General features: G+C 42.6%; 1 long non-coding RNA gene across 1 annotated transcript; it reads left to right on the plus strand.

Annotated features, from left to right (window-relative positions):
* The first annotated feature begins 7423 nt into the window (after positions 1-7423).
* On the plus strand, positions 7424-16203 carry LOC120910698. Its single transcript, XR_005741539.1, has 3 exons — positions 7424-7661; positions 14571-14615; positions 16013-16203. It is a non-coding gene; the product is annotated as an uncharacterized LOC120910698 (long non-coding RNA).
* The last annotated feature ends 11435 nt before the right edge of the window (positions 16204-27638 follow it).

The raw sequence follows: 27638 nt of genomic DNA on the forward strand, positions 1-27638 counted from the left end.
GACCCCCGACCCGCTAGAAGGCAGGAACGTATATATACGCCCATCTGCCTGTACGTGCCATTCTGTGGACGTAAATAGGCGTGCGGCGGGCGTTAAGTGGTTAAAGATGGCCTAGGCTATAAGAAGATTGCCAAGACCCTGAAACTGAGCTGCGGCATGGTGGCCAACACCATATAGCGGTTTAACAGGACAGGTGATCGCCACCATCCGTCTCGCACGGGGAGGGGGTGTGTTAGTTTCTGACGCAACTGAACTAACTCTGCACTCGGAGGTTGTGGTACTTGTATATCTGCAGGGTGAGATTTAAAGCACTGCCTCTTCTTAATGCTAGTCCCAACAGATTTGGAATGTGATTTGATGATGTCACTACTGTGCTGTTCACTGTTCTCCTTGCTGGAAACTCTGACATGAAGAAGCAATGCTCTTCCTTCACCAAGGCTTCCACCCCCACACAGAGATACAATGCAGAACAAAGCATAGTCAGGATTAGGAAAATGTTAATTGCAGCTTCCAGGTTTCAGTTCCCACTTAAAGCTGGACTCCAGCCTTACCTTGCACAGTTGTACAGTCGTCACTCCTGCACTGAAATAGCTTTCTCTGATTTCATTGAACACTGTAAGCTTCTCACAGTGTGCATTGGAAGCTACAGCAAGTCAGATAGAGCCCACCTCATTTATGGGTTGCAGCAAGACCCGCTTCATCTTTCCCCTTTGCTTCCCCTTGCTGTCCCTGACCAGCCTCATTCATTCATTGGATCTCACTTTACAATCATGGAGACTCAGCATCACATGTGGTCATACGTTACCTTGGACAGTCTGTATTCAAATGCAGTCTGCCTAAGAATGCCCACTCCTCTACATGATGGCATTTTGATATTTGCATAACTCCCACCAAAAGCTAGCCCACTGCTCCAATCAGGGCAGAGGACTCTTGAGCAGACTACTAAGTCAGGGTGCTGTGATGTTTTCAGGAAGCTACGTACAACATCTTGCTGGTGCCTCACACCAGCCATAATCTGACAGTATTCCATAGAGAAGCACAGAGACCCAATTATGACATCACTGGGTCTAATGAAAAACAGGTTTTATTTAACAGTGTAGCATATTGGTAGGCATGGGGATGAACAAGGGGGGCAAAATATACAGTATATGCAGATTAAACTTCAGCGTTGAGTGCCAGCTTCTGTAACATCACTGTATTTATAATGTAGCTATTATTACATGTTCCAAAAAGATTTGCCTGCATACCTACAGGACTATGGATTTCAAGTTATTTCCTTTGGATATGTGTACTATTCTATTACCCAAGTCTAAATCCACTGAACATTATCTGTAAATGTGCAAGATATTTCCTGTATATTCACCCATTACCTCCACCTGCATTCTCCCTCCCAATGAAAGCAAAGCTGATGAGGATGAATACTGGTAGGTGATCATTCCTGGATTTCTCCAAACTTTATAAATCAACCCATTAGGCTTACCATAGACAAAATCAAATTGAGCAATTCTCTGTATTTCAAGCATTAAGGGCCAGATTCACAAAGGAGATACGACGGAGTATCTCGGATACTCCGTCGTATCTCTCAGAGTATCTATGCGGCTAATTCATAGAATCAGTTACGCATAGATAGCCCTAAGATCCGACAGGTGTAATTGTTTTACACTGTCGGATCTTAGGATGCAGTACCGCGGCTGCCACTGGGGGGGGGGTTTGTGTCGTAAACCAGCGTCGGGTATGCAAATTAGGAGTTACGGCGATCCACGACGGTTTTTCGCGTTCGCTACGTGGCTGCTAGTCTAGTTTCCCGTCGCAAAGTTAGTCGTCGTTTTAGGTGCCCTAACTTTACACAGCACACGTATGTGCTGTGTAAAGTATGGCCGTCGTTCCCGCGTCAAAATTTAAAAATGTTTCCTTCTTGCGTAAGACGTCCGGGAATACGGAAGTACGCTACGCACGTCGCCGTTTGAAAAAATGACGTCACTTCGCGCAAAGCACGGCGGGAAATTCAAAACGGAGCATGCGCAGTAGGTCAGGCGCGGGAGTGCGCCTAATTTAAATGGCACACGCCCCTTTGAATTACGTGGGCTTACGCCGGAGGGCACCAGCGTAAGTTTTCTCGCAAGTGCTTTGTGAATCAGGCACTTGCGATGAAAACTTGCGGCGGTGTAACGTATCTACGATACGTTACGCCGCCGCGATTCTACGTGAATCTGGGCCCTAGTGACCTTTGAGCAGGGGCAGACTGACAACTCATGGGGCCCTCGGGCAATAGGAGATTGTTTGGCCCCCAAGTACTGTATACACACACACACATACAGTATATATACACAGACACACACTATACACACACACTGAGAAGGTACTGGAGAGGCGGGGCAGCTTTAATCTTGGGATTTTTAGACCAAAGGGATGTCAGTAAGGGACATTTCAGGGACAGATGTAAAAAAAACACAGCTTTTTGCATACTGTCCCTGGTTTTACTGAGGCTGGCAACCCTGATGGGGCCCCCTAGTGTCATGGGGCCCTCGGGCAGTGCTCGAGTACCTGAAAGGTCAGTCTACCTCTGCCTTTGAGCAGTTTCTCTAGTGTAAGAGGGTGAAAATGAGTGCCCCAGGCAACTGGTGATGCTCATCATTGGTATTAGAAGTACTGCATATGTGCTACTGTCAGCATTGGGTGAGAAACATGGTAACCTGGCAAAAAATGTACTGTGTGTGTGTGTGTGGGTGCATGGACAGATATCTATCTCTCCTTATCCTTATTGGGGACATACCTAATTGTTTATAACCAGGTTTTATCTCAGTAGACTAATATGTGTTTTACTAATATTCACACACATGTGTAATATGCATATGAAATTAGCGAAAAAGGTTCCAATTAAAATGATACAAAATGCAATGTAAAACATGCACATTTATCAGCACACATTTATCTTGAGAATTTAGAGCTGGGCATTTATTTTCAGATCAGGCTAACTACCCAATTCTTGGACCATGCATGGACCAATCTACCTGATCTTTTCTATGACTAGACCATACAGGGAACACAGCAGAAATGCATAGACACCAGATACATGGGCAGATGAAGATTTGCCATACTGCTACTTCATGCTCTATACACAGACAAGTTTCCAATATATATTTATTTCTCCCTTTGTATTGAAACTCTAATCGTACCAAGTCAATGTTTATCAAAGTGACCTTGTTGTAAAGATTTACAGATATTTTATAGCCACCCATTAGCCTTGCCAGCATCCATTAAAATCACAAGTTACAATTGATTTTGTGTAATGTTCAAGACCAGAAGATGTCTGGCTCGGAAAAGTATTTCAGAATGGTGATTCCATAGAGTGGCCTCCAAACGTTGGCAAGAGTTATTTCAGTCACTACGATCAGAAAAAGGTGTCTAAATCCCAGCTTTTTGGAGGATTAATAAATTGTCTGACCTCTATTGTCCACTGTGTATTTAAAAAAAAAAAAAAAAAAAAAAACCTGTTTACAGACTTCCTGTGTACTCAAGGTGTCCTTTTCCATATTGACGTCATACAGGAATGATGAGAACACCTGAAAAAATTGTGATAACTGTCAAGGAGTTGGTGAAATTCTACACAAGTATTAGTAAAAATAATGAAATGTCCAAAACCCAACTCATAGCATTTAAAAAAAAATATATTTTTTACTCAAAAAAGCAAAACTTTATCTTAAAATTGTCATAAAGAAACATAAGACAAAGTACGTTAAAATATAGTGTAGAGCAATGAAAGAAATGGTGACACTTATACTAGTCTTTTTTTTTTTGGTTTAAAAATAACAAAAATATTATACTTACCTGCCCTGTGCAGTGGTTTTGCACAGAGCAGCCCAGATCTTCCTTTTCTTGGGTCCCTTGCCAGCACTCCTGGCTCCTCCCTCCTGCCGAGTTCCCCCCACAGCAAGCAGCATGCTATGGGGCACTCAAGCCGAGCTGCTGCTTTGTGTGTCCATTTAGACACAGAGCCCCACCCCCTCTCTTTCCTCATTGGCTCACTGACTTTGACAGCAGCCGGAGCCAATGGCACCTGCTGCTGTCTCAGCCAATGAAGCGGGAGAATCCCAGACAGTCAAGACTCTCGTGCAACATTGCTGGATTGAGTCATGGTAAGTACTGTATTATGGGGGCTTTTTTTTATCTTAATGCATAGAATGTATTAAGATAAAAAAAAACTTCTGACTTTAGAACCACATTATGCCTCGTTCACACTACTAGTGTACAGCTCAGATTGGAGCTGCTGTACTAACAATCCGATGTAAGTACAGCGATCTCCTCTGCTGTGCTATTGTGTCCTCACAGGGGGATGCCCCCCCCCGCCAGAAAACTCCGGCCAGCACTCTCAGCCATTGGCTGCCATACACATGGGTCGAATGTTGGATGGTTTCTATTGAACCGACGATGCCACCCAACATTCAGACAGTGTGTACTAGGCTTTAGCGATCCAACAGAGTAACATCCAAATGGACACAGTAATAAACAGTTCATCTGTAAATGCTATATTGCACTTATAAAAATAAGCAGAATAAACAACAAATAGTACGATCAGTGTGAACCAAATAAGGAGAGACAATGTCAGGAAAGGGTTCACCCGTTGGTGGCACTTTTGGATCCTTGGGCCGTAGTACCAGTGTCCACCAGCAGGTGTATCCCGGCAGTGTGGAGCAGACAGCACCTCCTGTGCTCAGGTGTTACTTGAGGCCAATTACAGGCATTCACATAAATACCCGGCTGATGATTGCTGTCATCGCCTTGGTATCATCCTTGTGCCCTGACCTGCCAGCTGATCCTGATCCTGTTCCTGTACTCTGACTCTGAACCTGAACCTGTTACCTGTGTCCTGTGTACCTGATTCTGTCTCCCTGTCCTGATCCCCATCCGGTCCCACCTGTTACCTTGCATCCCTGCCCTGCAGTCTGATCCATCCATCCTCTCCCTGTCCTGTTGTTCCTTACCCCATCTGCTGATCTCCCGTTGATGACCCTGGCCTGGCTAACATTTGTGATTCCAGAATTTCCCTTTGTTATTTGCTGATCTTCTGTGTATGACCCTGGCCTGGCTAATGTGTATGATCTAGGGAATTCCCCTTGGCTGTATATAATTATCTGTTGTCTGTGAGTTTCTGTTGGTTGGTTGAGCACTATTTGTATTTGGGGTGTTTCCTTCTTACCACTTAACTTTAATTAAACTTTATATTATTCACTTTACATGAGTTTTGGTTTCCTCTTTGCAGTCCACACAGTCTGGTCACACCTGGTTTATGACAGACAATAAACCCTATTTATTTATGACTTTTCTCAGAATTCCAATTACCATTAAAAAAACAACCACAAATGACAATGGCAGTACATTGTTATACTTAGTAGAGCACCTTCTATTTATGTATATCAGCTTTTTAAGAGGTAGGGTGTTATTGACTACAGATATCTATGACGGAAGCATAAGGAGAGTGCCTGCATCCAACTGCAGACTATCAACTTCCAAGCTGTGAATAAGGCTTTGTGTAGAAATATGGTAATGAATTTATATGAGTCATGGTCAGGGTAGAGCCCCCACCAGGCACTGTTTGGGGACAATGGTGACCCCCTTTTGTCATGTAGGAATTGTATAACTTGTGACCAGAATCCCTGAATCTTGGTGCAGGTCCATACAAGGTGACTAAAGGTGCCAGGTTCAGTCAAGCATTTTGGGCATAGTGGGCTATGTATAGGGCAGAATTTTTGCCACGCATATGAGGGTTAGGCCCTGTGTAGGCTATAGAAGTGAGTGAGACCTTCGGACATCTTAAGAGAAACCAGCTTACAGTTATCCAGTACTTCACCCCATTCCTTATCATCTAGACCAGGGGTCTTCAAACTTTTTAAACCAAGGGCCAGTTTATTGTCCTTCAGACTTTAGGAGGGCCGGATTGTGGCAAGCGGGGGCAGAAAATGGACCCAGCATCAGTGAGAATAAATACGGCCTTAAGGCTGGTGATCAGTAGAAGGAGTAGTAGTGCCCCTATTAGTAATAGGAATACTGTAGTATCCCATCATTGGTATCAGTGGAAGAAATAGTGTCCCCTTGTTGGTGTCAGTGGGAGGAATAGTGTCCCAAGGGCCGGATAAAGACTAGCAAAGGGCCACGTCTGGCCCTCGGGCCGCAGTTTGGAGACACCTGATCTAGACTGTCTGCAGCTGATTCCGTATGGGGTTTGGGGGAGTGAGCAGGAAGTTATAGAATATTGAAGTCAGTTTTCGAGAATTGTGACCTGTTATAAACTCCATAATGGGTGTATGAGTGAGGACGGGGTACCTGTCAGCAAATTGGGCTTGTATGGTGAAGCTGTAGGTAGCAAAATAACATAAAATTAGGAAGGGCATATTCCTCCTGCAATATTTGGAAGGGTATTATCCCTTGATTATCAATCACATGGTAAATATAGGGTACCTCCATTCCCAGTAGATGCCTGTTATAGGGAAACATGTCGGTGGGAGATAGTCTATATATATATATAGCCAGATTCAGGTAGAGTTACGCCGGCGTATCAGTAGATACGCCATCGTAACTCCGAATCTGCGCCGTCGTATATTTAAGCGTATTCTCAAATTGAGATACGCTTAGATGTTGCTAAGATACGACCGCCTGCGCCGTCGTATCTTAGCTGTCTATTTACGCTGGCCGCTAGGGGCGTGTACGCTGATTTACGCCTAGAATGCGTAAATCAGCGAGATACGCCTATTCATGAACGTACGCTTGCCCGTCGCAGTAAAGATACGCCGTTTACGTAAGGCGTTTTCAGGCGTAAAGATAAACCACCAAAAAGATGGCCTAGCCAATGTTAAGTATGGACGTCGGAACCATGTTGAATTTTGAAATTTGTACGTTGTTTGCGTAAGTCGTCCGTGAATGGGGCTGGCCGTAATTTACGTTCACGAAACCAATGAGTCTTTGCGGCGCAATTTGGAGCATGCGCACTGGGTTAAGTCCACGGACGGCGCATGCGCCGTACGTTCAAAAAGTCAATTACGTGGGGTCATGCCTTATTAACATAAAACTCGCCCACCTCTTTCCAATTTGAATTAGGCGCGCTTACGCCGGCACATTTACTCTACACCGCCGTAACTTAGGACGCAAGTGCTTTGTGAATACAGCACTTGCCTCTCTAACTTGCGGCGGCGTAGCGTAAATGCGATACGCTACGCCGCCTCAAACATACGCCGCCCTACGTGAATCTAGGTAATATACACCACATATCAGTAGGCTGCCTGAACACTAGCAGCTGTTTTTAAGATTGTTTTTTTTTCGTTTGCTGTGTTTTAAGAGTTTTTTTTTTTAATAAAGCACCATTTGATTACTGCACTATGAAATTCTCCTCTTTCTTCTTTGTTTAACATTGCACCTTCCACCTAATGAACTTCTTTGAGTTGAATACTCACTGAGTGGCAACACTTAATTATCTTCACAGAGAGTTTGGAGCAGCTGATAGGAGGTGAGATGAACAACCAGACACCCGCCCAAAGGCTATACTGTTTGAGTAATCCCTGCACAGAGGTGTTTGTGTACTAGACTGGCTGTCGGTGTGAACATCTGAAGCTGTCTTTCTTTTGGTACAAGGCGAGTTTGACTCCTGTGATAGGAGTCCACCATTCCTGGTAAGGGGCAATCCGGCTATCTATATTACTCTCTCTCCTGAACGGAAAGAGGAAAGGTCTGGTGTCCCCAGTAACACACTTCCATCCCTGTTACATATAGTCAAAACGAAGGATTCGCCCCGGGACTTTAAATTAAGTGGGTACTGTTTCCACCAGTAAAAATAACAGTAGTTATACAGTATATCGTTTATTCAAGTAAAATTGTTTACATGCGTAAAGTAAAATTGCTACATTCATAGATAACACCAACAATTGCTAATTGAAAAGATACATAAACAATAAATATTGGTACATAAATATAGTATTGGACAGGGTACAGAGCATCATATGACAGTATCCCTCTGTTATCCCATGTTTCTAACCATCTCCATGTCGCTACCATCTTTGGCCCAGGCCTTTCATTCAGACATATTCCTATGCGAATCAATCACTACTTTACTACTTTAGATGCCGGACAAACATACTTATGTTCACAGCCCATACTTTTTATGGACCAATGGGGTCTCTATGGATACATCACTATACCTATGCCTGCTCTCCGTTTGGCCCCTGGAGGGGTCCTTTTCTGACTCCGCCCCCTCAGCTCCCGGGTGAGGCACCTGCTGCTGCCGTCTTGGGGCCGCACACTTGTAGCCATGGTCAAGCTCAGTGGTGAGTATGGGGACCCACAACCCCTCCTACCCTGTGCCTTTACAACCAATACTGTGCCATATTGCTAAACATATATACTTTTTCATCCTAGGTACAGTGTTACACACCCCTGAAGATCGAGCTTGATCTTGCGAAACTAGTTTAGTCGGGTAGTATGATGCCTGTGTACTCTGTACAATATTATATTTATGTACCAATATTTATTGTTTATGTATCTTTTCAATTGGCAATTGTTGGTGTTATCTATGTACAATTTTACTTTGCGCATGTAAACAATTTTACTTGAATAAACTATATACTGTATAACTACTGTTATTTTTACTGGCGGAAACGGTACCCACTTCATTTAAAGTCCCGAGCGAATTCTCTGTCTCTCCTGAACGGGGTGCAATATTGGAAGTGTTGAAGGTGAAACATGGTCAAATGCATGATATCTGACAAGTGTGGATCATTTAACATCAGCAGGCTATCTGACAAGTGAAAAGCGCTGCATTCTGGGGACTGCTGTACCTTTGATAATTGTTAGATTTACAATAGCACCTTTGGATGTTTTTTATCCTTTGAATGAGTTTTGTGTTTTTACACACTCCTATTTTTCATTCCCCCTCCCCCCCTTTTTTTATAAGCAATCATGTTTTTCACTTTTAGTTGTTATACTGATGATCCATAGTCAGAGTTTCATCACCTGATTATCTGATCATTCACAGTTTTTGCGCATCTTTTTTGTTTAATATGTATTTTTTATGGATTTAGTTATTATTTTTTTAATATTGCTGCAATATTAGGTTTGAGTACATCACAGCCATTTCACATGATATTGATTAACACTCACATTAGGTTTGAGTACATCACAGCTATATCACATGATATTTATCAAGTAAACGGGTGAGCGCAGAATTTACCTATTATAAAATATACGGTAGTATACCCCTTAGAAACCCACAAATCAGAGTCAGGTACTGTGATAAGCTCCGGCAGGTGTTGCGCCAGAGAGGAGAGAAACTGTGAAGCATTGGGGAATTTGAAGTGTTTTTAAAGCCTCAATTTAATTTTTTAATAAAATAATAAATATGTCACACTTACCTACTCTGTGCAACAGCAGCCCTGAACCTCCTGTTTTAGGGCCCCCCGTCAGCGATCCTGGCTCCTTCTCGTTGGCCCCATAAAAAGCTGCTTTACATGGGGGCATTAGTGTGTGTGCCCCCCTTCCCTCATCACTGGATTTGATTGACAGTGGTAGGAGCCAATGGCTCCCTCTGCTATCAAACTGCACAATGAGGAGGGAGAGAGGGGAGAGAGCCTAAGCTCTGGTGCACAACACTGGATCCAGATCAGGCTCAGATAAGTATAAGGGGAGCTGATGGAGATTCTGCAGCACAGAAGAATGCATTAGGGTAAGAAAAAACCTAAGGCTTTAGAATCAATTGAAGTAAGGCCAGGTCCCAAATCCGTTTCTAGAGAACGCTAATAATATGGGCGACAGTAGAGGACGCATAGATTTCTCTAAGTACCTTACAAAATGGATGCAGGTTGGCAAACACAGATGGTCCGGAGACCAGTGACAGGTAGCAGAGGTGGTCAGATTTGTCGAAATGGTACAAGTGGGACAATTGAGCATCCAGGTAATACAAATTAAAATCCAGAGGCAAGACCCCTCCCAAAGTTGTTGGATATTTAAGTAGAGGACAGACTTATGCCTACTGTTGCCTCAAAGGATTGGAGCATGGTATCCATGATCCTAAAGTATTTGAGGGAATATATGCACTTGACTATATTGTCAAAAGTATTGGGATGTCTGCCTTTACACGCACATGAACTTTAATGGCATCCCAGTCTTAGTCCATAGGGTTCAACTTTTCTGAGAAGGTTGTCCACAAGGTTTAGGAGTGTGTCTATGGGAATTTATGTCCATTCTTCCATAAGCGCATTTGTGAGGTCAGGCACTAATGTTGATTGAGAAGGCCTGGCTCGCAGTCACCACTCTAATTTATCCCAAATGTGTTCTATTGGGTTGAGGCCAGTCAAGTTCCTCCACCCCAAACTCACTCATCCATGTCTTTATGGACCTTGCTTTGCGCACTGGTATGCAGTTATGTTTGATCAGGAAGGGGCCAACTTAATAAGCATTAAGCATTGTAAAATACCATAATTTTGAACACATCCTTCAAATGCATCACTCAAAGCACCAGACAATTATTGTATTCACCAAATACAGGTTATAACATGAGACCAGAATTACCTGATCTTCCACATGTAATCAATCAATAGTTAGCTGGAACACATCCAAACCTATTTTCCCAAAGAATCAAGGAATGGTTTGAAACTAAGAGATTCATTGAGTCCCAGGAATTTTGTAGCGGCCAGGGTATATATCTATTTCCATTCTTGCTGCAGTAATTGTCTATGTCACCCCCTCTATCATGTTGAAGTTTGTGTTCTGATGCCCAAAAACGCATCTTCGATGCCTCAAAATTATGATAGAGACCAATGTGTCTACTGATTGGTGTCTCCATTCTCTTTTTGGAGATCAGAGACACATGGTCTCTAATCCTGTGAGAAAAAGGTCTCTTGGTTTTCCCAATATAGAAAACCCCACACTCACACACCATATAGTAAACTAGCCCAATTGTTTGACAATTGGCCTGGAAACTAAGCTTGTGAATCTGATCATTAGGTAGGGTCACGGATTGCCTAATTATAATAAAATAGCAAAAATTGCATCTCCCACATGGTTTTGTTCCCATGAATTGAGACACTGGACGTGTCGTGTTTAACATAATGACTTTTTACCAACTGGTCTTTTATAGATGAGGCTCTTCTAAAGGTGATTTGGGGACTATTATTCACATATTTAGAGACAATATCATCAGTCACCAAAAGGAGCCAATATTTGTCCATAATCTGTCACATCTTTTTGTGATGACCCGGGTACGTCTTGTTGATGTCTGCAATTGCTTTTAAGCCTGACATATTGGCTGTATGGAATGCTTCTGATTAACGGGACAGGGTGCGAACTAGTGGCATTGAGGATTGTGTTCCCCGAAGAAGGCTTTCTATATGGTGAGGAACCCAAGCCTCCATCCACATTTGCAAAAATCTGCACATCCAGAAAATGTATAGTATGTTTGTCACATGACACAGTAAACTTCAAATTGAAGTCATTGTTTTACAAGGTTTTCATGAAATCGTCCAATTCCTCTATTGAGCCAGTCCAGATGACAAAAATGTAATCTATGAATCGACACCAAAGTAACACCTTGCTGGTGTAATTCATGATGTCTTCATGGGAAAAGAGGTCAGGCTCCCACCCCCCCAGGTTCGCAAAGAAAGGGGCACAAGGAGTCCCCATAGCAACTCCCTACACCTGGAGGATGTGGGAGCAACCAAACATAAAGATGTTATTGGTCAGAACAAATTCAAGTAGTTCCAGAACAAACTGATTATAACAGCTAGTCCTGAGGGATCGAGTTGTAGAGAACCTCTACATCAGTCGCCACTAGCCATGCCTCCTCTGGAATAGAGATTCCATCTAAGGCTATTAGTAAAATCATAGTATCTTGTATATATGAACTTAACGATTTTACATGGGGGCGCAAATAATTGTCCACCAATTGGCTGGCTCTGTAAGACAGCCATTTCCAGAGATTATTGGTTGACCGGGCGGGGGCAATCCATATATTATGGATCTTGGGTAGGGCATACATGGTGGATGTTTTGGAGGCTTTTACTGTTAGGAAATCCAAAGTTTTGTTGATCTATCAGACCGCTATTAAAGGCTCTTTCAATAAAGTTCTTATATTTAATTATAACCCGATCTACAGAGTCAGCAGGGATACATCTATAGCAATGTTGGTTATTTAAAATATTCATAACCATTGCGCTGTATTGTGTCCGGGGCAGACACAGTCCGAGTTGAAAAAGGGTCCGGTGCATGTTTGGGTCTGGTTGAAGTGTGAATTCAGGCAAAAATGTGCATGTGAATCACACCTGAATCGGTGAACAGACACGCACGAGATCTAGGGTGCCTACGTATCCCGGAATTGCCATCTCTGTCCTGGGTCCCGGGCACCTTCATTCCGGGACAATAAATTTTTCCGGAATGAAATAGTACACAGCCATCCTGCTAACTATATTGTGAGCACTGGTTGCTAGGGCCGCCCCTGCCTGGCATCTAGCAACCAGTGATGCCACAGACTATCAGAGTGAGGTCGGGAATGAGGTCCATGCCCAGTGTTGCACTGCTGTCTACACCCACCAGCACCTCCTCCTTCTCTGGCACACAGGGACTGTGCGGTGTGATCTTCTTCCCTCTCTCCAGTCCAGACAGTGTCTCCATCTCCACCCACCTCCTTCTCCGACACCTGCAGTTTCCCGCCCAGCAGCATGCAGAGGAACTGGGAGTAACAGCAGCCGCCCGGCCAGGACTTGTGTCTCTGTGAATATGAATGATCATCTGTTCTTCTGTGTGCTGCTGGCTCAGATCTGCTACGGCTGTCTGACTTATCCTCCTCCTGCCTGCGTGGCCCGACTGTCGGAGAGGGAGCACTCACGGTCCCCCAGGACCCTGTGGTCTTCTGCCCTGGGGATCCTCCTTGCATCCCCCTCTGCAATCTCTTTTTCTGTATGGATAAGAAGAGCTTCAGTCACACATGACCTCCACCACCTCCCGGACCACATGGTTTCCTGCTGAATACTCCCTGATTCTCTGCTTGAGGTTGATCATGCATGGACCTGGGAAGTGGCACACTGCATCTGGCAGAAGGCTATGGAAGGCAAGTGACACAATGCATCTGGCAGTTGGCGATAGTGGCAAGTGACATGCTGCATTTAGCAGCAGGTGACGATTCACACGCTGAATCTGGTGGAAGGGGACGGTGACAAGTGACATGCTTCATCTGGTGGCAGGCGACAGTGGCAAGTGACATGCTGCATCTTGGGGCAGGCAATGGTGGCAAGTAACACACTGCATCTAGCGGCAGGCGACGGTGGCAAGTGACACGCTGCATCTGGCGGCAGGTGACAGTGGCAAGTGACGCTGTATCTGGTGGCAGGCGACGGTGGTACGCTGCATCTGGTTGCAAGTGACAAATTCAGGGTTCCCGATGATTCTGCATTATGGGGACTTGAACTATTTTTATTATACAGTGCCTCACATTTTCCATATTTTGTCATGTTATAACCAAAAACGTAAATGTATTTTATTGGGATTTTATGTGATAGACCAACACAAAGTGGCATATAATTGTGAAGTAAAAAGAAAATGATAAATGGTTTACAATTTTTTTTTTTTTACAAACATGTGAAAAGTGTGGCATTCATTTGTATTCAGCCCCCCTGAGTTAATACTTTTTAGAACCACCTTTCACTGCAATTAAAGCTAAAAGTCTTTCTTCCAACATGGGCAAAAACGTTTACAGCCAAAGGGAAGACCTACACGTTCAATCATTTTTGTTCTACTGAAAAGTTATATATTGTCTCACCTGTCCATGTGGGCTCCATTATGTAGGAAGGACCATTAGGGCCCTAAGGGCACGCTTTGGTGAGTACAGACGATTTAGCATCCCCAAAACTTTTCCTGTATCAACACAAAAAATCCACCTTGGGCCTTAAGGTTTGGGTCTTATGCCCCGTACACACGATCAGAATTTCTGACAGCAAAAGTCCGATGTGGGCTTTTGAATGGAAATTCCGACCTTGTGTATGCTCCATCCGACTTTTGCTGTCGGAATTTCTGCCAACAAAAGATTGAGAGCTGGTTCTGAAATTTTCAGACGGAAAAAATTCCTATCGGAAAATACGATCGTCTGTAGCAATTCCGACACGCAAAATTCCGACGCATGCTCGGAAACAATTTGACGCATGTTCGGAAGCATCGAAATTCATTTTCTTGGCTCGTCGTAGTGTTGTACATCACCGCGTTCTTGACTTTTGGAAGTTCAGAGAACTTTTGTGTGACTGTGTGTATGGAAGCCAAGCTTGAGCGGAATTCCGTCGGAAAAACCAGCCAAGGTTTTTCCGACAGAAAATCCGATCATGTTTCCATGGCATTAGAATCCATTCCTAGGACGCTCCATGAAGCTGAACGTTTTAAACGTTTATGCCAACAGGAATCTTTTTGGATCTACTCTTTAGGGACTTTGGCACCTGGAGAGTTAAATGAAGAGATAGAAGTTCATACTCTCCTATAATAACCCATTATGCTATTTTTTAATTTATGTAATCAGTTTCTTGTTTATATTTCTATTTTTTTTTTTACAGCGGACCCTTATGGTCCTCTTTCCATTATTAGTTTTCCTACTCATAGTAAGTAATCTACTAATAGTATCACGTAGCTCCTCATAGGATTCAGGTTGATTTTAAGAAGTATTACTACAGTTTACACACACATACACTTTGACATCAGTTTATAACAATGTGCGTATACACACTGACATGGATACACTCATGGTGATACATACCACACTATACTGCTATGGCGAACCAATACACATACCTACTATTGATATAGTCTAATCATTTATTGTTCTTTTATCCTTTATTTTTCATTGGCAGGTGTAGAGTCTTTCGTATGTATGTGTTTATTCAGTGTGTATGCACGTATATGGATGTATGTGTGCATATGTACGTCCTCTTGTATCTGCGCATGGATTATTCCATTGGTTCATCTTGATACCGTTTTACCACTTCAATGGCCAGTTATATGTGTTATACTCCTATATTTACAATATATCATCATTATATCATTCTATATTTCTATTTAGTTTTTGTACACAATTTTTTGAATTTATGACAGTAATTGTTATACATATTTTATATGGATTTTATCATCATTATCATAATTGGATTTTTATTTGTTATTTATTTTTTTATTATTATTTTTTGAAACCTAGGCATTTATTCTTGTGTGTGTGTGTATATATATATATATATATATATATATATATATATATATATATATATATATATATATATATATATATATATATATATATATTTATAATATAGGATGCATTAAGGTGAAAAAAACATGAACCTTTACAACCCCTTTAAGATGAGCCTGGCCTAATTCCTTGTGCAGGAAAACTATGTCTCTCTGTCCCTCTTTTAAATCAATGCTTCTTAAACTTTAATCAGAGCTTTTGTTAGCTTTAGGCCCCATACACACGAGAGGATTTATCCGCGGATACGGTCCAGCGGACCGTATCCGCGGATAAATCCTCTCGAGGATTTCAGCAGATTTCTATGCGATGGCGTGTACACACCATCGCATTGAAATCCGCGCCGAAATCCTCTGGCGATGACGTGTCGCGCCGTCGCCGCGATTATGACGCGGCGACGCGCGCGACGCTGTCATATAAGGAATTCCACGCATGCGTCAAATCATTACGACGCGTGCGGGGAATCCCTTTGGACGGATGGATCCGGTAAGTCTGTACAGACGAGCGGATCCATCCGTGGGATCCGATTCCAGCGGATAGATATTCTGTGCATGTCGACAAATATTTATCTGCTGGAATTCGGAAATATCCGCGGATAAATATCCGCCGGGGTGTACACACCATAGAATCTATCCGCTGAAACCCATTCGATGGGATTTATCTGCGGATAGATTCTATGGTGTGTACGGGGCCTTAGAGGCTACATATTGTGATTGTGTACAGGTAATACAAACATCTTAAACTCCTATCGTTAATTTACAGATTTTTCTCCCAGCTGTATGTTGAATGCATAGAATTAACCCACGAATGCATAGGTTTGCATTAATACTTTCTATCTGAGGCGTGGATTGTGTCTCCAGCTAGTGGACAGAAGTGTTTATGACATCTGTGTTGCTTTACCTGTTCAGAATATATGATGATTTATATAACTTTTTATGATATTAAAAATGTTATTGGAAAGATTTTTTATTGAAATATTTCTTACAGCAATGAATATAGTTACTGTTATAAATAATAGCTTGATAAGAAATCTATCAAAATACAATAAAAGCCAGAGAACTGTCCAGCATATTTTAGGAAAAAGCACTTCTGACTCGGCAATTTTTTCTGTAATTAGCTTGTGGGCATGGTCATCTTTACCCTGCACAAAGGGGGTACCTTTTGCGCGTAGCGTGCTCGCTCATCAATGGCGAGAAGCAGGCGGAGATTGCGGCCATGTGAAAAATATAACACTGTAATTTGGTAGTTGTTGCAACTGGTTGGGTTATTTCGATAGGGAACAATTAGAACCTCTGTCAAGCTTTCATAGCTTTTTGTGCCCCCTTCGGGGATATTTAACCTCTTTCTTTGTCCTGGTAACCAACGGGCCCATTTACACATATGTTCATTATGAAGAACGAATCAATGCTCAATAACATTGCTATTGTATTTATGATGTGTTTTCGTTGTGGTTATGAAGTGTTGAAAACATTTCATCAATGCTTAATAAACGACCATGGAAGCGTTGCTTTTCTAGTGGGATGTGCTTAAAGGGAGAATCACTGTAGAGGAAATAATCTACTTTGAGGCGTGTTGAGGCGTGTTTAGGTTGTAATGTGATAGCGGCCATTTTTGTGAATTCTCTGCCAGATAGATTCATATACTTCAATCTCTTTGGCCCCGTACACACGGTCGGACAAAACCGATGAGAATGGTCCGACGGGCCATTTCCATCGGTTCACTGCTGAAGTGGCCTGATGGTCTGATGTGTGTACACACCATCAGTTCAAAAACCGATCGGGTCAGAACGCGGCGACGTAAAACACACGACATGCTGAAAAAAACGAAGTTCAATGCTTCCAAGCATGCGTCGACTTGATTCTGAGCATGCGCGGGTTTTGAACCGATGCTTTTCTGTACTAACCATCGGTTTGGTCCGATCGGGCAGCGGTCCATCGGTTCAGTTTTGAAGCATGTTTTAAAATTTTGGACCGAAGGAAAACAGACGGATGGGCTATACACACGGTCGGTTTGGTCCGATGAAACTGAACCTCGGTCCATTCTCATCGGTTTTGTCCGACCGTGTGTACGGGGCCTTTTACACTTGGTTTGATCCAGCTTAACTTTGCTGAAACAAAAAAGGGTTGCCACTGAATAATGCTCAACGGCTCTGCTCCTGCCTGGAACCGTCAATATTGCTGGCTGGCTTGATGCTTTTGCCTGCACACAGAAGAAAATGGTGTTATCATATGTCTGTTTTGTATAAACAGGAAGTTATTGGAGCTGCTCTGTCTTAGTTCTCTAATAATTCCCAGTGCATTCTGGGATACAGGAACCTCCACTGTCTCTCTGCCAATGCGCAGCTAACACTTCATAAATGCTCCACTAACCTGCCATAAATGCTCTAGGTGATGTTAATGAGTTGTTATAGAGCATTAACATCGAAATTAACAGAAGTAGTTGACAAGCACCGATACCTCATGAAAGCAATCTGCTTAATTTTTACCATGACAAAACACAATGCCATCACTCCTGCGTGAAGCACTGTGTGGTACCTAGTGTAATATTCATGGCAGGCATTGACGAGTGGCTATTAGGCTTTAAGAATGCTAAATTATTCTAATAAGAAAATGGTTCAGCTCCCAATGGCACTGGTGGAGAGGAGGGTGACTGTTGTAACTTTCCCAGGCTAAGTGAAGGAGCGACGGCTTAGAGAGAAATTGAGGTTGAGAGCTGACAGCTGCACCTGAAGCCTCGTACACACGACCGAGGAACTCGAATGGCGAAACACATCGCTTTCCTCGTCGAGTTCCTTGTTAGGCTGTCGAGGAACTCGACAAGGCAAGTTTCTCCATTCCCGTCGAGGAAATAGAGAACTTGCTCTCTTTTTAGCTTGTTTCTCCATTCCCGTCGAGGAAATAGAGAACTTGCTCTCTTTTTGGCTCGTCGAGTTTCTCGACAGTTTCCTCGACGAAAATGTACACACGACCGGTTTCCTCGGCCAAAAAATATCTCCCAGCAAGTTTCTTGCTGGTTTTTGCCGAGAAACTCGGTCGTGTGTACGAGGCCTGAGTCAAAGAGAGAAACAGTGGCAGCCAATCCAGAACATTGGAAGACAGTTTCTTGTTCATGGAAGAAGGCCCCTTATAAATGGACTTTACATGGCAACAGATAATATTACCCAAATTAATTGCAATTAGGAGTATATTGTTTAAAACATTTTTACAAAGTACTTTATTAATGTCACAACAATTGTTTTAAAAACACATACAATACATATGTACTTCCCACTTGAAAGCATCAAATAGAGTGCCTCATGCAATGCACACCCCACGTATTTCGAAAAAATAACTTTCATAATCTTCTTCAGGGGTGTATATGGACGCAAGAAGCATTATTCTGTAAGTCTTTATGTCGCCATCAGAATGAAAAAGGACGCTATGGTAAAAGGCCCAGGAGGACCCCACTGCCAACACAGAAACATAAAAAAAAGCCAGATTGGAGCTTACCAAAACTTACCTGAGGAATGTGCTTTAGACAGACGAAACAAAATTACAGCTTTTTGGTAAAGCCTATCATTCTACTATTTTCAGAAAAAGAAATGAGCTCTTTAAAGAAAAGAATACAGTCCATACAGTCAAACGTAGTGGAGGTTCACTGATGTTTTGGGGTTGCTTTGCTGCTTCAGGCACTGGATGTCTTGACAGTGTGCATTATAAAATCTGAAGACTACCAAAGAATTCTGGGGTGCAATGTAGGGCCTAGTATCAGAAAGTGGGGTCTTTGTCAAAAGTCATGTGTCTTACAGTAGAACAATGACTCAAAGCCCACTTCAAAAAGCCCCCAGAAATGGTTTAAGACAAAGCGCTGGAGAGTACTTACCTAGCCAGCAATGAGTCTAAATCTAAATTCCATAGGGCACCTGTGAAGAGATCTCAAAACAGCAAATGGGGGAAAAAGAACCTTCCAATCTAAGAGACCTGGAGCAGTTGGCAAAAGAAGAGTGGTCCAAAATTCTAGTAGAGAGGTGTAAGAAATTCATTGATGGTTACAGGAAGTGATTGATTTCAGTTATTTTTTCCCAAAGAGTGTGCTCCCAAATATTATCATACCAATACAAACAAAAAAATAAAATAAACATGAGAATTACTAAACATTTGTAATTGCAATAATTTTCTGGGCGGTGTGGTGTATTATCTGTCAGAAATTTTTTTTTGGCCATGACTGTACATATTTTGCTAAATTTTATACCATACATAGAGGGAAATAATTTTAATTATATTTTACCAGCTTATATTGCTGGGGCAATCTAGGTTTAACAAACACAAATTTCCCCCGTACAGTTCACAGTGGAGGACTAACAGAATTTAATAGATGTACATTGATGATGTAAAACTATGCAACACTCGTAAACCGGATTAAAAAAAAAAATGCTCGTATTGCGAAACGATCGTTAACCGCGTTACTCGCAATCAGAGGTTCCACTGTGTGTGTGTGTGTGTGTGTGTGTGTGTGTGTGTGTAGAAAAGTGTAATAACATTTAAACTTTAATTTATTAAAATAGTTTATGAATCGTACTCACATTTTAGGGGTTCTACCAGCGCACCACTCTACACATAGCATAAATGAACGAACAGTCCCAATCTGATCAGTGTATTGCCTATGCCTCTAAACCTCGCCGAGATAACAGCGTCTCAGCAGGCTTCTCCTCCATCCTGGCATATGTTAGGGCACACATGTGTATGTAAGCATAAATCGCTAAGGTATCCCCACAATTGTTGGAGTAAGATCAAGAATTCTAGGGCCATAATTCATTGCTATCGCTGAAATGATAACCTGTAAAGGCTTTTAAAGTGGTGCCTAATTTTAAAGGGCACATGCAATTTTAAGACATATTTGATATCTAACTTAAAGAGGTTGTAAAGGTTAGTTTTTTATTTTCTAAATAGGTTTCTTTAAGCTAGTACATTGTTGGTTCACTTACCTTTTCCTACGATTTCCCTTCTAAATGTATTTTTTTCTTTGTCTGAATTTCTCACTCCCTGTTCCTCGTCAGTAAGCTTGCCCCCATCATCTGAGCCATTCTAGCTGGGGGTTGTCAGTGTGCTCACCCCCTCCCTTGGGACTACATCCCCGTGGGGAGAGCGTCTCCCCGCAGGGATGTAGTCCCAAGGGAGGGGGCGAGCACGCTGACAATCCCCATTCAGAACGGCTCGGATGATGGGGGCAAGCTTACTGAGGAGGAATAGGAAGTGAGAAATTCAGACAAAGAAAATAAACATTTAGCAGGGAAATCAAAGGAAAAAGGTAAGTGAACCAACAATGCACTAGCTTAAAGGAACCTATTAAGGGGCAGATCCACAAAGCGAGTACGCCGGCGTATCTACTGATACGCCGGCGTACTTTCAAATTTCCTGTGTCGTATCTTTGTTTTGAATCCTCAAAACAAGATACGACGGCAACTGGGTTAGATCTGACAGGCGTACGTCTTCGTATGCCTTCGGATCTAAGATGCAATTCTTTGGCATCCGCTGGGTGGCGTTCCCCTCGTTTTCCGTGTCGAGTATGCAAATTATCTATTTCCGACGATCCACGAACGTACGAGCGGCCGTCGCATTCTTTTACGTCGTCTCTAGTCGGCTTTTTTCGGCGTATAGTTACAGCTGCTGTTTGGTGGCGTACTCAATGTTAAATATGGCTGTCGTTCCCGCGTATAATTAAAAAAAAAAAATTGTGTTTGCGTAAGTCGTCCGTGAATCGGGCTGGACGTAATTAACGTCCACGTCAAAACAATGACATCCTTGCGACGTCATTTAGCACAATGCACGGCGGGAAATTTAGGGATGGCGCATGCGCAGTTCATTCGGCGTGGGGACGCGCTTGATTTAAATGAAACACGCCCCCCTACTCGCCAATTTGAATTAGGCGCCGTTACGCCGCGAGAGATACACTACGCCGCCGTAACTTACAGCGCAAATTCTTCCAGGATTCAAACCAAAAAAAGTAAGTTACGGCGGCGTAGCGTATCTCAGATCTGCCCCTTAGAAAATAAAAACTAACCTTTACAACCCCTTTAATTAATCTAAACCCATCTTTAAATCTTACAAAAACTATATGAAGCAGTGGGAAAAAGACCTGATATTGTAATTGATTTGGCTGACTGGCAAGACATAGCATTTAATTTATCTAAAGTTTCCATCAATACTACGCTAATTGAAGCCAACTATAAAACACTTTTACGTTCGTATTTGGTACCGATTCGGGTGGCCAAAATGCACGCGTCTGCTTCGCCTAATTGCTTTAGGGGTTGTGGTCAATTGGGGACGATGTTTCATGTCTGGTGGCAATGCCCTACGGTGACTAGGTTCTGGATTAGGATATTTAATTTGATACATTCAGTAACGGGGGTGAATATTCGTAGATCTCCCGAGATGGCCTTGTTTCACAGGTTGCCTGATGAGGTGCCCAAGACATCTGTGAAATTAATCACATATATTTTGTTAGCGGCAAGAATAGCAATAGCCCGTCAGTGGAAACAATTGGGTATTCCTCTGTATTATGTTAAAAGCAAAGTAAATTGGATTATGGTAAATGACAAACTCATGCATATACTTCATAATAATTCAGAAAAATTCGAGAAAGTCTGGGATCCGTGGATTCAATATATCTCGGTTCCTCAATGATCTCTGGGTTGACCCTCTTCTACTCTCCTTCTCTCCTACTCTTCCCCCTCTCCCCTTTTCTTTACTTTCTCTCTTTTTTTTCTCTCTCTCTCTTCTTTTACTAACATTTGACCGTATTTGGTTTTTAATTTACACTAGGTCACTTTAGAGACTTCTTGGCTTTTAAGGTTTTGTCTTATTTGGTATTTCCTTTTGAATATAACCCTACTTGAGTTTGTTTTTGTAAGGGTACCTAGGCTCCTATAGGGGTTTGTTCTGTTTGTGTTTTATTTTTGCTCTTCCTACGCAAAGCATTGATATGATGTAATGCCTTGAATTATTTTGTTGGAAACTGCAATTGTCTGAAGACTGGCCTATGTATGCTGATTACTCTGTTTCTTTTCTTCAATAAAAACATTGAAATATAAATCTTACAAAAAAAAATTGGGTATATTGTATTGTATTTGCGGTAACATACATTTTAGTATATTTTTTTCTTTTAAAAATGTTTTTTTGATAAATAGTTGTGCAAATATCGTGCAACATAAAAAAAAAATTCAACTGCCACCATTCTATTCTACCGGGCCTCCGATATAAAAACCAATATATTCGTTTGATGATTTAAGGTAATTTCCAGCAAAAAATTCTGACAAGTGGTTAAACCTGAATTTTACATTGCTCAAAACACATTACCCTTTTTAGGCAGTCTGTGCTGCTAGAATAATGATGTTTGTTTCAAAGTTAGCAATCCAAATTAGAAGATTTATCCAACAAAGCCTTGTACAGCCCAGAGATGATTGGTAGTAGATTGCCTCCCATGTTCCTGATCACACACTTCCCCCCTGCATGTTTTACCCACTAGATGGCTCTTTACTCACAACTACATGTTATGCTATTCACAAATTCTATGCAATCGTATTTCATAGCCAGAAAAATCAGTAATGCGATCGATTGTTTGAGCTGCGGCCTTACTTGTACTCCAGTTTTCATAAGTCACCCAATGTACAAATTTCACTAATACTGAATCTACCATAGGAAAAATCTTTACTATATTTTATGCTAAACAAAACAAATGAATTTACAACGCTTCCACCTTTTTCATTAGTGACATTTTCTGGATATTATAAACACTGTTCTTTTGTCTTTCATAGTGGATTTCTGACAGAGAAGCCAGACACGCACGGCTGGAAATTATACATACCAGGCGTTCAGCATTGCTATGAATTATAGATGGTGATATGAGAGTTTTAGAAATTTCATGCAAATTATGTAAAACTTTTGAAATGTGTATTAATGTGCTTGTCATCTTAATACACCAGCCATGCTAAATTATTCTAACTGTGTTTTAACAAGTTTCTAGACAGACAGGCATGATTGTAAGTGTAAAAATCCCCAAAATATCCTGCTCTCCAAGTGCAATTAAAAGAACAAACCCAGACAGCTGCTTACACCAATCATACACAAGTGTAAACTACAAACCAAATGACTAAAGAGTGTAGCGCTGTCCTGCACAAAATATGTGAATAGCAATATAAATCAGGGCTTAAGTCCTGCGGAAACGCGTGGGAATGGAGTCCCCATCACATCGTTTTGAATTCCGCTCCCTTACGCCGCCAGAGATACACTACGCCACCGTAACTTACGGCGCAAATTCTTTGAGGATTCGAAAAAAAAATGTAAGTTACAGCGCGTAGTGTACCTTAGATACGTTACGCCCGGCGGTAATATGCGCCGCTGTACGTGGATCTTCCCCTAAATGTATACATTAACCACTTAAGGACCAGCCCATGTACATATACGTCCACAATATGGCACGTACAGGCACATGGGCGTATGGGTACGTCCTCGCCTATTAGCGGGTGGGGGGTCCGATCGGGACCCCCCCCGCTACATGCGGCGGTCGGGTCCGCTCGGGGAGCGATCCGGGACCACGGCGCGGCTATTTGTTTATAGCCGCTCCGTCGCGATCGCTCCCCGGAGCTGAAGAACGAGGAGAGCCGTGTGTAAACACGGCTTCCCCGTCCTTCACTATGGCGGCGCATCGATCGCGTCATTCCCTTTATAGGGAAGACACGATCGATGACGTCATTCCTACAGCCACACCCCCAAACAGTTGTAAACACATACTAGGTGCACCCTAACTCCTACAGCGCCACCTGTGGTTAACTCCCAAACTGCAACTGTCATTTTCACAATAAAGAATGCAATTTAAATGCATTTTTTGCTGTGAAAATGACAATGGTCCCAAAAATGTGTCAAAATTGTCCGAAGTGTCCGCCATAATGTCGCAGTCACGAAAAAAATTGCTGATCGCCGCCATTAGTAGTAAAAAAAAAATAAAAAAAAAAAATGCAATAAAACTATCCCCTATTTTGTAAACACTATAAATTTTGCGCAAACCAATCGATAAACGCTTATTGCGATTTTTTTTACTAAAAATAGGTAGAAGAATACGTATCGGCCTAAACTGAGGAAAAAAAATGTTTTTATATATGTTTTTGGGGGATATTTATTACAGCAAAAAGTAAAAAATATTGCTTTTTTTTCAAAATTGTCGCTCTATTTTTGTTTATAGCGCAAAAACTAAAAACCGCAGATGTGATCAAATACCACCAAAAGAAAGCTCTATTTGTGGGGAAAAAAGGACGCCAATTTTGTTTGGGAGCCACGTCGCACGACCGCGCAATTGTCTGTTAAAGCGACGCAGTCCCGAACTGTAAAAACACCTTGGGTCTTTAGGCTGCATATTGGTCCGGGGCTTAAGTGGTTAAAGTGACAAAAATCAACAAAAGTCCTTTTCCCACATACAGTGTGTTACACACAATACTGTAAAAAATACTGTAAAACTGCAAAAATAAGTGGTGTTTTTCATACAGAAAGTCCAATGACCACACAAACGCTCCACCAGATAAAAGAAGGAAGCTGAAGAGTGTGCAGCAAAAAATAAGTTCAGTACACCATCACTGCACATCAACCACCAAATCAATACACCACTACTGCTTACCAGATAGTTAGACCTCAAAGGTGGATGGTGGATGCTCACTCCACAGATCAGCCTCTCATCTAGATATTCGGCTCCAAATGGATCACATCCCAGCCACCTAGGCAGCAGCACAGTTAACCATATCATAAAAAGAGGAAGAAAAATTGCCCATAGTGCACTACCATAAAAACGTTTAGGCTGGGTTCCCTGCACAAATTCACAAATCACAAATCACATTAGCAGGAAAATGTGACTGGCTCTCTATGGAGCCGGTTCACATATCTCCACTGCGGCTCCCATGTGAATTTGCAAAGGAGTCCTGTGCGTCATTTGGTTCATTTCAGGTCTGAATTCAGCCAAAAATTCTGGCTGAAATCGGACCTGAAACGGTGAACGAGGACGCACCGGACCCCTGCTGTGAGCCTCATCAGCATTAGGCCCCATACACACGAGAGGATTTATCCGCAGATACGGTCCAGCGGACCGTATCCGCGGATAAATCCTCTCGAGGATTTCAGAAGATTTCTATGCGATGGCGTGTACACACCATCGCATTGAAATCCTCTGCAGATGACGTGTCGTGCCGTCGCCGCTATTATGACGCGGCGACGGGCGCGACGCTGTCATATAAGGAATTCCACGCATGCGTCAAATCATTACGACGCGTGCGGGGAATCCCTTTGGACGGATGGATCCGGTAAGTCTGTACAGACGAGCGGATCCATCCGTTGGAATGGATTCCAGCAGATGGATTTGTTGTGCATGTCAGCAAATATCCATCTGCTGGAAATCCATCCCAGGGGAGATTTATCTGCGGATAAATATCCGACGGAGTGTACACACCATAGGATCTATCCGCAGAAACCCATTTGATGGGATTTATCTGCGGATAGATTCTATGGTGTGTATGGGGCCTCAGATGTGAACCCAGCCTTATGCAAAAGAGGCAGATACCCAAGTCAAAGTCGAACAATATACAGCATATCAGAAGCCTTATCTTTCACTTTCACTCTTGGTGATAACAGTAAGCAGAACAAATGGAGAGGGTGAATCTCCCTAAATGCGGCACAGACAGCAATAAAAACAGACAGGGGTTCTAATCCTTCTCAACTCCATCTAAAACTAAAAAAAATATTTTTATTACACTCTAAAAACTAGTTCTAATCTATGTTGCTTCCATTAGTGTCACTAAAATAATCGCATGACCCCTAGGACCTTGTATGATAGCGTGTCATTGTTTAGGTGTGCTTGGAGGAACATGATGGTTAAATAGAGCTCTGCCTCCAGGTCAGCCACCCAGCAGTGTTTAGTAGCTACCGGTAATCATGAATGTTTACATGTGCATTCCAAATGCGCTTGAGCCTAGGTTCACACTGCTGCGAATTAAAAATCGCGGTAAAATGCGCGATTTTACCGCGATTTCGCGGCCGCGATTTTGCTGCGATTTGCCGCGATTTCGGCTGCAATTTAATGTAAATCGCGGCCCGAAATCGCAAAAAGTAGTACAGGAACTACTTTTTGAAATCGCAGATGCGGCGTCGCACTGATTAGGACAGTGCCATTGCCGACAATTGCCGCCGATTTGAGATGCGATTTGACATGTCAAATCGCATCTCAAATCGTTCAAAATCGTACCCAGTGTGAACCAGGGCTGAAGCTCATTTTTGTGTGTGTAGTGAAGGCAAAACAGTTCACAACAAACCAGTTGGGAGAAGGCTCAACCGGTAATGCTCACGGATGCCAACAGCGTGTAGAAGAGGAGGTATCAACCAAGTGAACAACATCTGTCTGGAGGGGCAGAATGTGGCCTGGCTGTCTTGTGCCCAAAATAGAAAGATGTCCAAGGAGATTGCAAGCCCTAAGCTTTCTTTTCTTCTCTGGAACCTTTCCCTTCCTCTAATACTGTACATGACAAATGAGTGACCTGTCCCTACACTAAAATAGGGAGAAACAGCAGCACTCATGTGAGTGTAGTAAGTTTGTATAAGGTGAATCATTTATTAAAATAAAAAGTGGCAACTCACAAAGGTAGAATAGGCCCGCCCAGTGACGTCACAGCTGACGAGGAGGCGACTGTTGGATCAACTTGTAGCCCTGGAACCCACCAGAGCTGGTGAGCCGCCATCAGCGCCCCACACCGCCAGCAATCTGGACCGCTGGCTGCACATACTGAGAGTAGAATCAGCAAGGACTCTTTTAACCCTCTATTGTTGAATTTTGTACTGTTGAACGTTTTATAGTTATTTTATTGTTTGGACATTTTTTTATTTGGGTCTCAGTCGCCTATTTTTAATGGTCCTTACATCGTGACCCATTAGAGGTTTTTTAACCAACTACAAGCCCATTTTATTTGCATATTTATATTGATCTCGCTGCTTCCCAAGTGCCACGGCACACCCCATTAATTTCTCTGTCCCTACACTGCCCACACATGAATTCATGTCAAATCCAGGGACCAGGGCCTTAAATAGACTCTGCAACACCAAAGATGGCCACCAGAGTCACATGGGTAGCTAGCATCCGATTGGATCACTGCCCTAGCGACTCAGAAAACTATAGAGCAGTCATCACTAAATGGCGGACTGAGTCATTGTTCCATTTGGACCGCCACGGTACCGCCATTTAGGAGCCTTTTTTTCCACCAGCCATCGCTCTGTAATCCTCACAGAGCTGACAGCAGGAGGCAGGACAGTTCTGGATGGAGGGCGAGAGCTGCCCAATGTTAGCAAGCAAATGATTAGCTGCTGGGATGAAGGCCAGTCCT

The sequence above is a fragment of the Rana temporaria genome, chromosome 8 (assembly GCF_905171775.1).
Source record: "Rana temporaria chromosome 8, aRanTem1.1, whole genome shotgun sequence".
Taxonomy (NCBI): domain Eukaryota; kingdom Metazoa; phylum Chordata; class Amphibia; order Anura; family Ranidae; genus Rana; species Rana temporaria.